Source organism: Bombus impatiens, unplaced genomic scaffold (assembly GCF_000188095.3).
Source record: "Bombus impatiens unplaced genomic scaffold, BIMP_2.2 scf_0217, whole genome shotgun sequence".
In the NCBI taxonomy this organism is placed as follows: Eukaryota; Metazoa; Arthropoda; class Insecta; order Hymenoptera; family Apidae; genus Bombus; species Bombus impatiens.
Genome location: NT_176636.1, coordinates 3,738,345 through 3,750,657, shown reverse-complemented (window position 1 = coordinate 3,750,657; position 12,313 = coordinate 3,738,345). Strand labels below are relative to the sequence as shown.

At 38.3% G+C, this 12,313-nt stretch overlaps 1 protein-coding gene across 6 annotated transcripts in view; it reads right to left on the bottom strand.

Annotated features, from left to right (window-relative positions):
- Window positions 1-12,313, bottom strand: part of LOC100748212 (venom dipeptidyl peptidase 4) — a 310,210-nt gene that overhangs the window by 157,531 nt on the left and 140,366 nt on the right. The window lies entirely within an intron of this gene.

Here is a 12,313-nt window from a genome sequence, read left to right as displayed (position 1 = left end):
GTTTGACGCAGTGTTTTATCGTACAAAGCAAGAATTATAGCTCAGTCAAACCGTTATTGTTAGCATACGTTGTCGTTATCATTATTCTCTTTCGTATTTAACCTAATATTTTCATATATCGTATAATATTTGGAAAAACTAATTTCTATTTAACAAGCACTGTACTATTAATAACTGGAACGCGAGTACGTATGTATTAGGCTGTCCGAAAAGTGTCTTTCTTTTACAGACACGTCTTTTACAACGGTGCATCTTTATACAAACACGAAACCTAATTTGTGATCTTTATTTTGATAGATCAAGAAAGAATGATACGTAATTCGATAAAATGATATAAAATGGAAAATATTGTGCATCCATTATTTCCTTATCAAACGAAAGAAACTTTTCGGACGACCTAATACAAATTCGTATCTCTATCGACGTGTACATTGAAATTGAAATACAGATTTCTTTCATCTGCTACGTAAATAGCATAATGTCACGCGAATATTGCGAGTTTGTGCAATTTTTACAACCTGTAAATCCTACGCATTCTGTGAACTTTCGCATCACTAAATTTTCCACACTTAAATAATCCACAGACTATTAATGACTCGTCGTTAAAAAGAAAGAAAAATTACATTACCAAAATGCGAATATAACATTTATCCAGCGTCTATTAATAACTTATCGTTGAAAAAAAGTACTTGGTGAAATTTATAACATTCGCATAAATCTTCCCAGTTCCGCGTTGCAGAAATTTAAAAACTCCTCGTATAAAGGTCTAACGAAACACATTAGCTGCAAAGTTCCCGTGTAATTTTTCTACCGGAGCACAATGGCGAAGCCTCTTCCCGTTTGCATAATATTCCTGACGAAAGACGATTATACATTGTCGTATATCGTCGGCCAAAGACTTGCGCGCCGCTAAAGACCATTACGAATGATGAATGACCGTGGTGATTCGGCCGGGGTGGCAACGTTTCAATGAATTATCGTTCAATTTCCACCTGTCACGCGGCGACAATATCACCGAAGAAAAAAAAAGCAAAAAGAAAAAACAAGTCGATCCGCGATAAGCGGGTCACGGTTAAAAATAATTATTACGTTACAGCCAAGACCTTTCCGTTATTTCAGTTTCGACCTAACTAGCGATCATAATCGGGAGAAGCACGTCGCTGACGTTGAATCCAGCCAACGATTTCCAACCCGCTTCGACGTTGTCGAACGTCGTTATCGAAACATGGGTATCCAATCGTGTGTGTACACATCGTTGCATAATAATTATACGATTATTCGTATTGCTCGATACTACTTGATTATTCGTATTAGGTCATCCTATAAACAACGTCGTTTCTCGTTAACATATGTATTTTATATTAATATTCGTATTATGTTTAGATGGTGTACCGTAGTAATAATATGCTTTCAGAAACATATATTTTACGAACATATAGGTGTACGTGTATTTTACGAACTTATTGCTCGTATTATACGAAACTTAGCGAAGTTCTATTTTATAGCGAGAAAATTCGAAATCAACGTGGAAGTGAATATAAAAGTTGGAAGGTATTTACAGCAGGTATTAATTATTGATCAGAAATTAATATCCAGCGCGAACAGTGGTCTTAAATATATCTATAATTAGTGGTAGAGAGGATTCTATTAAATACCGTGGATTATTAACATAATGGATAATCGACTGTTTAAATATTTAACATTCTGTAGCATCAAATATCTTGTAGCTTTTATGTACGTTTTCAGACGTACAGTTTCAACCTTCATCGGCACAATCACGATAATCATGACGATGAACTTATAAAAAGCTTTTTCAAGTCTTCGAGTACTTGCAACATATTAAAAAGTTCAACAGTGCAGAGCACATAAAAACAGTTTGATAATTTTCCAAGTTTACCTTATTTTTCTTTGCATATGTATTAATGTATTAATACTTATAAACAGGGATGTGCATGTATATAAAATTGACTAACAGCATATTTTATTTCCAAATCGTCCCCTGAAATAAAAAAAACCTCGTGTTTCTCGAAATGCTATAAACTAAATACTAGAATACTAAATACCAGTACTGTAAATACTGTACACTGTACGCATGTAGGGTGTTCTAGAACGCTGCTATTTCCCAGCGTTTTTTTTTTTTTTTTTTTCGTAAGCGATAAACACGAGGAAAGAACGAAGGAGGAGAAAGAAGGAAAAATATGAAATGAAGAAGATGAAAGGGGAGAAAGAAGGAAAGATGTCATATGGACAAGATGAAAGAGGAAGCAGAATGAGAAATATCATACGAAGAGCAAGAAAAGACGCAAATATTCTTGTATTTGCGTTCCCTTCGTCTTACGTATGATAAATTCTACAAAATTAAACTGAAAGCATCTTTGAAATTAACCAGTCTCCGACCGTGTCACTCAGACACATTTTTTCCGCAGAACAAATATGCAAAAAAAAAAAGAACAATTTTTTTCCATTTAAAAAAATAGCGCAACTGCAAAATGCGCATGTATTTTTTCACTCGCAAAACAAAATATTATCTGGAATACGCAGTTCACGTTGAACCGTACGTCTTTCATGCTTGTCGCTCGCGAGAAAAACGCTGGGAACTAACAGCGCGGACAGCCTGTATATAAAATTGATCGACGAAACGTAGAATTTCAAAGTTTGTCGATCGAAAATGATAAATTGCTGCTAAAACACCAAATGTATGACGCATCGTGTTCTTCTCGTCTGTGACGTTTATACGGCACGACCCAATACAAAGTTAATACTGGCGTTGCACGTCGCGCTGCGCCGGTTCCTCAATTGTTCGCGCGGCACGCAGGAGGATTCTCGCGATTTTCGACATCGTCCATTACGCACATAGGTCACGAGAACTTACGCGCGCCGAGTTTTAGATTTATGTAATCGTGTGGACAGGCAAACACACGTTGCACGTAATTACACGCGCTGCTAGGAAAAAATATCGAACACATCCGCCTTGCAGCACACTAGCTCGGGCCTCGTTAATGCGCGCATGCCGTTTTCTCTGCGCTCGCAGTGATTTACTGGGGCCGACGCGTTTGCGACCCGGAGCTTCCGTGGCTCGAGATTTACTATTTCTTCCGTTTATATCGGGCATCTGGCTAATTTTTATGGTCACTGTAAATTATCCTTCGAACCAACGACTTGCAGTTTTGGATTTACCGTGCTTTATTTTACGCGCGACTCGAAGGTGATACTAAAATGGATGGATTACAGGAATTTATCGATTCGAACTCGAACAGCCATCTTATACGGGAGAAACGAAGAACTGGATGGAAAAATGGTACGAGTGGACTTTCCTTCTAAACGAAATTTCTGCTCGTATCTATCGGCGATTATGTTACGAATGTTTCACGGTTTCGAGAATTTGATCGATGCAAATAGTAATTTTGAATGATCGGACGAAAAATTCAGTGGGAAAGGGTACAGGATCTTTTTTCTTCACGAGGTTTACGTTTATGTCCTAAGGGTACTCTTACTTCAAAATTATTTTAGGAATATTTTAAGCTTGTCAACTGAAAGGATCATTAGATATTGCCAATGCGATATTGTCGATATCGTACAATGATTCTGACAAGCTTGAAATATTGGCGATATTATTGATTATCTGAGAACACCCTGAGGGACTTTGTTATGAATTTTTAATGTTCGAAGATGTGCATATTCTCCGATATCGTAATGGACGAATTATAGCAATTTATCGATTCGGACAGGAGTCTAATAACTGAAGGATTTTATTCAAAAATGGTTACTACTACTTTACGTACACGTTACTTTCCATTGGACTATGTAATATTAGGTTGTCGGAAAAGTTTCTTTCGTTTTATAAGGAAATAATAGACGCACGATGTTCTTTGTTTTATATTAGATTATTGAATTATGCACGAACATAATAATAGAAATAAAACGAAATGGATCATACCTAATTCAATAAAATAATAACAGAAATAAAACCTAATTCAATAAAATAAAACAGAAATTATTGCTCGTCTATTATCACCTTATGAAACGAAAGAAACTTTTCGGACAACCTAATACGCTTCAAAAGTGCCATTTGTACTTGAAATATCACTTATCTGTTACTGATTAAATTCCAAATCTTTCTCAATACAAGGTATCTCATATCTTTGTATACGATTAATCTCAAACAAAAGAGACATTGCATCGCATAATACCAGATTAGAACAATTACTCTCTGGGAATATAATACTTAACTTCACACTCTGGGATTAAGGTAATAATTCTTGAAGATTTTAATAATTTCATAACAATCGTTCCAATTTACTTAACACTAACCTTACCAGAGCCGGTCAAGCGACCGGTTTAATTTAACGACATTTAATTTAACATCGTAATTAATTTCTGTAAATTCTTGTATTATCCGATTAGCCAATTTCTCAATTCTTTTCTTACCGAGGAATACTCATCGCCTGTCTTATTTACCTTAACCGATCCACGAATTTACATCTTTTTCTAAAGTTCTCTGCCTGAACTATAGCTATAGTTGCATACGTCTGAATGCAGTATCGTATATGTCGAGTTATCATTAGGTTTAGGGGCGTGTAACGAATCTTCATTCGGACTAGTCATCGTTGTTGTACAATAAAGATTACATTTACTGGTATAAATATGGCTTTTACAGAATTTGACAAATAACCGTGGCGATTAGACACTCGAGATGTTAATGACAATGATCTTAGGTTCAATAACGAATCCACGGACAACGGGATAACTCTTTGTTAAACGTAGAATATATTTTAAAGCACAAAAATGTTCGCTGGGACGCTCGGTACATACTGCTCGTAAAGACGATGTGAAACTCTCCGAGGAGATCGCACGAAATAAAAGACTGATGAAAACTTTTCTCTTCTTGCGATCGCGTTAGTTCGTTGTATATTGGTCGGGGATACCAACAAAATTCCAACCGCCGTTGCTAGGCAGTCCCGCGTAGCGGCGATATTGAGTTTGATTGTTAATACAACGTGTGTCCCATAATATTGGCACTTCTGAGGCAAAACCATACGTGGCTTGATTTGTCCTCGTGCCTGTGTACCGCTACAACTATATTTTTTTAAGGAAAACTATACAATTGCTCCATACCTGTGTTAGGTAAAAACGTCCATCCTGTGACCACGGCTACGTTCAGTGGCCAGTTTTGTCAGCCAATCTGAGCCCAAGCTCACAAATCTCGGGCAAACATAGTCGCATTGAATCATAAACAACTACTTCTAAGTTTTATTATTTATGTACAGCTATAATAAATAGTCTACACTAAACTATTGGAGATCTTCCCAAAAATTCCAAAAGAAATGCCCCGATGTCCTTTCAACTCCGGCATATATATCATAATAAATAATAATATAACAGCGAATGATAATACAAAGAGTCTATTAATATTATTACTGTCTGCAACAAAATCCTGTATGTTAGTGAATTATTCAGCAAGCGATTGTTTTAACTGAAAGTACAAAAGCCACGTTGGGGAGGAATGGCTGGCCGAGAAATTACACTCAACGAAAGTTAGGACGTATAGACGTCTGTATTACAATAGAATGGGCCAGGATGCTGGTACGTGGACCACGTGAGTTGTGGTTATGCGGTATGCGGGTATGCGAATAAGCAGAAGGAAGATTGGCTCGCGAGGCTGCTGCCGAATGGAACATTTGTTAAAACGATGATGCGAAATGAACCGACCGAATCCACCAGCGACTCGACCGCCTCCTTAGATCGACTTTAACTGCTTCATCCTCCATCGCGATTCGCGCCGTTTCCGGTTCTCCAAAGAACAGTCGAGAATTCCGCCGGAAAGTTGCGTAGTAATTAATTTTAATGTGCTTCTCGGATCCGCGTTTAATACTCTTCTCGATGTAATTTCAAAGTCTGGTACGTTTATGTGCGCGTTTTTCAACCGAGACAAATATTCGATATAATTATGACATTATCAAAAATATTATTCTACCATTAATTAATTGTTCAAATTTATTAATTCGAGCGAAGAACACGCGACGCGATTCTGTGAATCAGATTTTAATTTCGAGTAGTAATTATCAATCAAATAATGGGATTCATGGAAACAGGGACTCGAGGATCTTGCATTTTTCTTGTTAATAATAATCTTGGTGAATTATAGTAATTATTTGCCTTTAGATTCCTCGTTCTTTGTCGCGTATCACAAAGAGATCCAAAGTGTTCGAGTTCAAGAAGGAACCTCGAGAGATCCATGGAATCGCCGCAAAATCCCGAGGGATCTGAGGAGCTCGGGGAGTCTGGAGAAGCCCTAAGAGATAAGAGGAACCTCGAGAGATCCAAGGAATCTCAAGGAATCGCGGGAAATCCGTGAAACTGTCGAAGATCCACAGAATTTCGAGAGATCCTTCGAATTCGAAGAAACTTCAAAGGGTCCCTCAAGATCCAACAACTTTCACAATACAACCAAGAAATATCAAAACCCTGAAAATTCTACCCTCGTTCTTCGTCTTGGGAATTCCAAAATAAAAAACGTATCTGAGTAGAATACTTAACATTCTTATATAGGAATTTTACGTCACGAATACTTCGAATGACTTTTTCTCTAAATAACAGAAGACAATTTTTTGAACTATTTTTCAAATGTTAATATTAAATTTACCAGAAACTTGGATCGCGCACGCCAGACTTAAAATCGTCACATTTGACTCACACACGCATATCTAATCTCAAAATGTAACCGCAGCTATCTACGACATCCGCAATTATCAAATTATCTTCGAACGCGTCCTCTTAAACTGCTGTAAACACAATTGTTCTCGCAACAAAGAACGGATCAGAGAAACTCTAAGTGGGCGTCTCTGTGACGAAGATCAAGTTTTAAAGCTTTTTCTCCTTCCTGAAAAACATGTAGTTATTTAGCAAAATCTAGCCAGTAAATCACTTTCTCTCTGTTCATATTGTCGTCATGGTCGTTGATAACAGCGTAGATGTAATCGATGCAACGTTACAGTCTGTATGAAAGAAAAAAAAAGAAAGAAATTTAATTATTCTGTGCAACATTCAAGGTTGAATGATAATCTCTTCAGCTGACTCGAATGACCGCACCTTCGACGTTGTTTCGTGGCACGAAAAAGCATAATATTTCTCTCGGGACTAGAATGGAGCAGCGATATTAACATAGATGGACGAACGTACAGCTTCCTGTTTCTGTGTGGAAAGGGCCATAAATTTCAACTTTCTGACAGTTGATGTTCCGTTTGCTGATAAAACTGTACAAATTCGTCGGCCATGTAACATGGTTGCGTTTCGTACTGAGAAACCAGGATTCTCTCGCTCGTTCGAGCCTTCTTTTTTTTTCCATCGTTTTTTATTCGTTTCCGTTCTTTTTTTTTCGACAGAGAAAAAACACAGCCGAGTTCTTCGGTGAAATTGAAAATACCACAGAGAGGAGAGACGAAAACAGAAAAAGGAAGAGCAAGATAGAACAAAATTTGGAGCAACGCTTTAGAAACGGTCAGACGTACACAGTTTAACGCCGCAGTTATCGCGTTGCGAATTGCATTCCACTTTTTACTTTCCCTTCGTTCGCTGTGATATCGATGAAAATGCGTGGAGAACGTTTCACGCGGCTTCCGTCTCGCACGTATCACAGAAATTATATTGCGGCAAAGCTGCAGAACCTTCGGTAAACAACGTTCGCGTATCGATACATGGCGTCGCATCAAACGAAGATGAATATTTCTTTCTATATTTTTTGCCACCTATCTCCTCTCAAACGTTACTTCTACTTTGATCTACGATTTAACGCGTGTCTTCAAAGCTCCACTTAAACACCGAATGTCGGAGCTTGCTCGTTTTACTCGAAAAAATCTCACGCGACCCGCACGACGACGAGTTTTACCGGCAACCTGATTCTTCCACAGTCTTTCCACTTGCTTCGAGACTCGAAGATGAGATCTTACGTAACTGTTTGAGGAACAGGGCGCCTAACGAGAATCTTTGCATGAAACGAAACGAGAGTTCGATGTGGAGAATTGCGATTAGAAATATTCCATCATCGAAATTCGATCAGAGGATCGTTACGAATGACGATACAGAGTTTTCAATGGCTTTTTATCCAGCGAACGTTCGACCTAGAAATACGATTTCAAAGATGCAATTCCCTTTAACAATTAACAGATCGCTGCTGTTGACATTTACATAAAATCAAGCGGCCGTTCGATCTTGAAACGCAATCGGACAAATACGATTATCGCTCGACGATCAAACAGTCGTTGTTCGTAACAGGAATCCTTCAACACTGTTTAAAAAAGATCGCATACATGCGCGATCGAGAGGAACGAAATGTGACACGAACGAATCGATGCTCGAGCATATTACTCCGGCAAAGGTGAAAAAAGTAGATTGAAGTTGTCAACGTACGTGTACATAACGTGTCATGGAAGAATAATCGTTGCTTATAATATCCCTTTGTCGGAAAAAGTCGTCTCTTGCCAACTGATCGTACGCGTGTTACGCGTTAGCTAAAAGCAGCTGGTAAATGAATCGTTAGAAACAAACGACAAAACGAAAGATAGTTTATTTATTTAGTACGGTGATAAACGTATACAATTGCGACAATATGGTATAGAAATATATCGAAATACGCGGATACTGAAGATCTAAAGCATACGAGAAGTTACGATGTGTCTATTATTTATCAAGTAGTAAATGAGATAAACGTAACGTGTTACCGACAAGCGGCGTATTTAACGACTAAAATAAAATACACAGACAGAGAGGGGAGGTGGGTATAAAAATGAAAGTGACTAGATTCCGTAATTGTTTCGTAGCAAGGGTGTATTAAAATGAAGAAAAATCGAACAACGACGCGGCTGTTCGGGTTAACTGGCGCCCTCGGGCGATACGTGTCCCATCTGTCGAGTAAAAGCTCGTCACGGCTGGGGAATTTTATTCGTTGCACGACTCCCCGACGAATATCAAATTATTCCGGCAACGTAATCGATAGCGAATGTATATACGGTAGGGTGGACGAGGCAATCGCGACTAAACGATTAAATTTATTCGGCATTTCGCTCATTTTGAGCGAGGCCGTCGCGATTAAATGATAAAATTTGTTTATCACCGTTGCGGGGCCGGTGGGACGACTGAAAAATCGCGACGCAGCGGCAAAAGAAGGCGGATTTTTCCGGCGAAACGATAAGCGAATTCCCGTGGCAATTTCTGAATGGTCATACTGAACGTCAGGGCAAACGTACGATTATGACTACCAACAAGTATTCCTGCTCCGTGAAACTGCGAGAACGCTATCGATATTTGGGCAGAGTAGAAGAAAAGGAGAAGAAAAATAATAAAGGAAGTGCGGCAGGACAATGTAGGAAAATAATTGGCGATATTTTCTTGTTTCTTTGCCGAGTTTATTTGTTACGGTAGAGATAGAGGCGTGCTATTGATATTTAGGAGAAATAAGAGAAAGATGCACGGTATTAAAATAGAAGAGATACTCAAGAGAAATATGAGAAAATAATTGGTAATATAAAAGTTGCGTGATATTCAGAGAAAAGTAACAGAAGAGATATTAAGGTGAAAGAAATATTCGAGAAGAAACGAAAAGGTAATTTCCATCGGTTCACTGCATGAGCAACGTTGTCTCTTATTTTGAGCTTTCAAGTTCCAAGGTAATATTAAACGCCGACTACTGGAATTTTGACAATTTTTTAAGAAAAGAATCTGAAAATGGCGAAGAAGGTGAAACGTAGTTTTAGAAATTACGAGATACGTCGTTTGTTGGCGACGAAATATCGTAAACTTTTTACGTTTCAATGTTCTTTAGTCTTTGAAGTTACTTTATAAAATGGCTTAACGATATAAAAAGTGTTCTTCTGTCTGTTTATTTTTATGACTTTATAATCTCGTTTTTATTTATTTAATAGCCTTTGGTAGAAACAAAAGCAGTGTATTTCGAGTTCAAAACAATTATTGCGTAATATTTATGGACGATATGAAAAATGTTATTTTGTAATTGTCCAGTAGCTGGAATTTAATCGGTTCAATTTATGAAGTAACTTTTTCATTTTCAACGAACGAATTTGCAAATTTATTTGTTTATTTTTTCGTTATATTGGTTTTCTGATCATTTAACATGCAGGTTTTGTTTCCGTTAAAACAACTCGCAAATTCATAACTGCTTATTTTTTCAATAGATTAACTTTTCGCATTCTATTAATTTCACATCAGCAAATATATTAAATTGGGAAATTGAAACACGCACGAGATTTACGTTTTCCATAAACAAATACATTTATCACCTGATTGCCTAATAATTTCGTAAGATTCAATGTTGCGTGTAAACAAAATCAAACATAAAACAGTCAAACTGCAAAAATTCTGCTCAATCACAGTATCACATAAAAAAGCAAGATTCTATTTTACAAAATTCGGTAAGATTCAACGTCGCGCATAAATAATGTCGAACATAAAGTGATGGAATAGAAAAATTGCAATTAATCATAATCCAGCCATCTCATAAACGACTAAAAAATTGTAATCTACAAAACTAAAAGTCTTCGTGTACACATAAACATTTAAATATCATAAGAGAAAAAACTGGAAAACATCGATTCGTCTACACGGTGGCACGTTTGAACGAGGATACTGGAGAAAAATCAAAATTCGCGGGCCACGTTCGCGCACTACGTTCGCACGGTCGCAGATCAGGTTTGCACGTTTGCGAGCTACATCCGCACGGTTACAGGTCGAGTTCGCACGTTTGCACGTTCTCACGCCCCACAACGCGGTACATCGAACTAGAATTCTCTACAAAGATAAAAAAATGCATACAACGTGCATGCAATTGTCCCGAACTTGATATCGGAGGATGCGACGCGAGTACGAATCTGATTATCAAATCTTTATTTTTCCCTATATTTTCCTTGCTCCCTGCCATGGTTAAGGTATCTCGAATATTTGTTTCTTTGTCTCATCGCGCTCAATGCACGTTTAAGGAAACGATACCGATGCCGTGAAGGATCTGTCCATCTTTTCGTAAGAGTCATACTGAAATCATTTATGGCTATTTATGCTGACATTTAATATTGAACATAATTCTCGAATAATTTTTAAAATTTTCTTGCGACAAGTGTGACCAGAAATGCATTCTTCGACCAACTTGCAATTGCCGGTGGATTTGACTTTGACAAAATAAAGAGCATCCAGTTTGTGGCAGAAAAACGTTGCATAGCAATGCGATATAATATCTTTTCGACACAGAAGAATCATAATTGCATATTTTTTAAATCGCACTTCGAAGAAATAAAGAAAGAAATCTTTTAGTCGAACATTAGAATTATACACAACTTCGCTCAGATTCTCCACATTTAAGGAGTAACACGCACAGTTTAACAGGAATTGACGATCAGGTATGTCTAACGAGCGTGCTAATCTTCACGTGATCGGATTTTGATGTAGGAACGAGATACTTGCTAATTCTCTATCGATCTTTTGTCGATCTATCGTTTATATTCGCGTTATTTACAGGCTGATGTCATCGAACAGTAATACGGAAATCGAACAGTGATTATTTCGATTTTTGTTCTCTGGATGGCGAACTGTGCGTGCCCTCATTTTTCACATCATTAGCAAGTTGTTATTCGTCGGTGAACGCGAGAGATCGAGTTTGGAAAGTTCGTTGCCATATTTGAATCAGACTGTAACTAAAATGAACCCGGAGCACGTTTAATTCGCAACAGAGACCCTCGATGCGAACCGGCCTCCGGCTCTTCGCTGTCTTCGTTTCGCCCGTTTTCATTTCCAACTTGACAGGACGAATTGGGTTTTCACGTGCTGGCAAGTTCGTTTAATGAGTAATGTCGCGGGAATAGCGATTTAAATCGAGTCCGTCGGTCCGTATCGTTTAATAACGCCAATTGCCACCGCGGTCGCCGCTAGCCAGATGTAAATTGCGCTCTGCATTGATAATAACTGTTGATCCGACGGCGAAAAAGGGAAAACACCGAATTGCCAATGATTCGAATAACCGATTAAACGAATTCCGTTTCCTATGTTTCGCCTACGTTTCGTTTCCATCCAATTTCTACTTTTTTTTTTATATATATTTTACGCGGAGGAAATCCGCACGGACGCCAGGCCGCTTCTGGGGAAAGCGGCGTGGTAGTGTCGAACTCCAAACCTCCACGATAACCATCCCGGCTGCGATCGAGAGAGGCCCGGGAACCGCTGTGAGCGTCGCAACGGGGCCTTCCCCGCGCGCCTAATACCACCACTGATGGAGCGGTGTGTGACCATTGTCACACAGCGCCTCGTCGCCGGA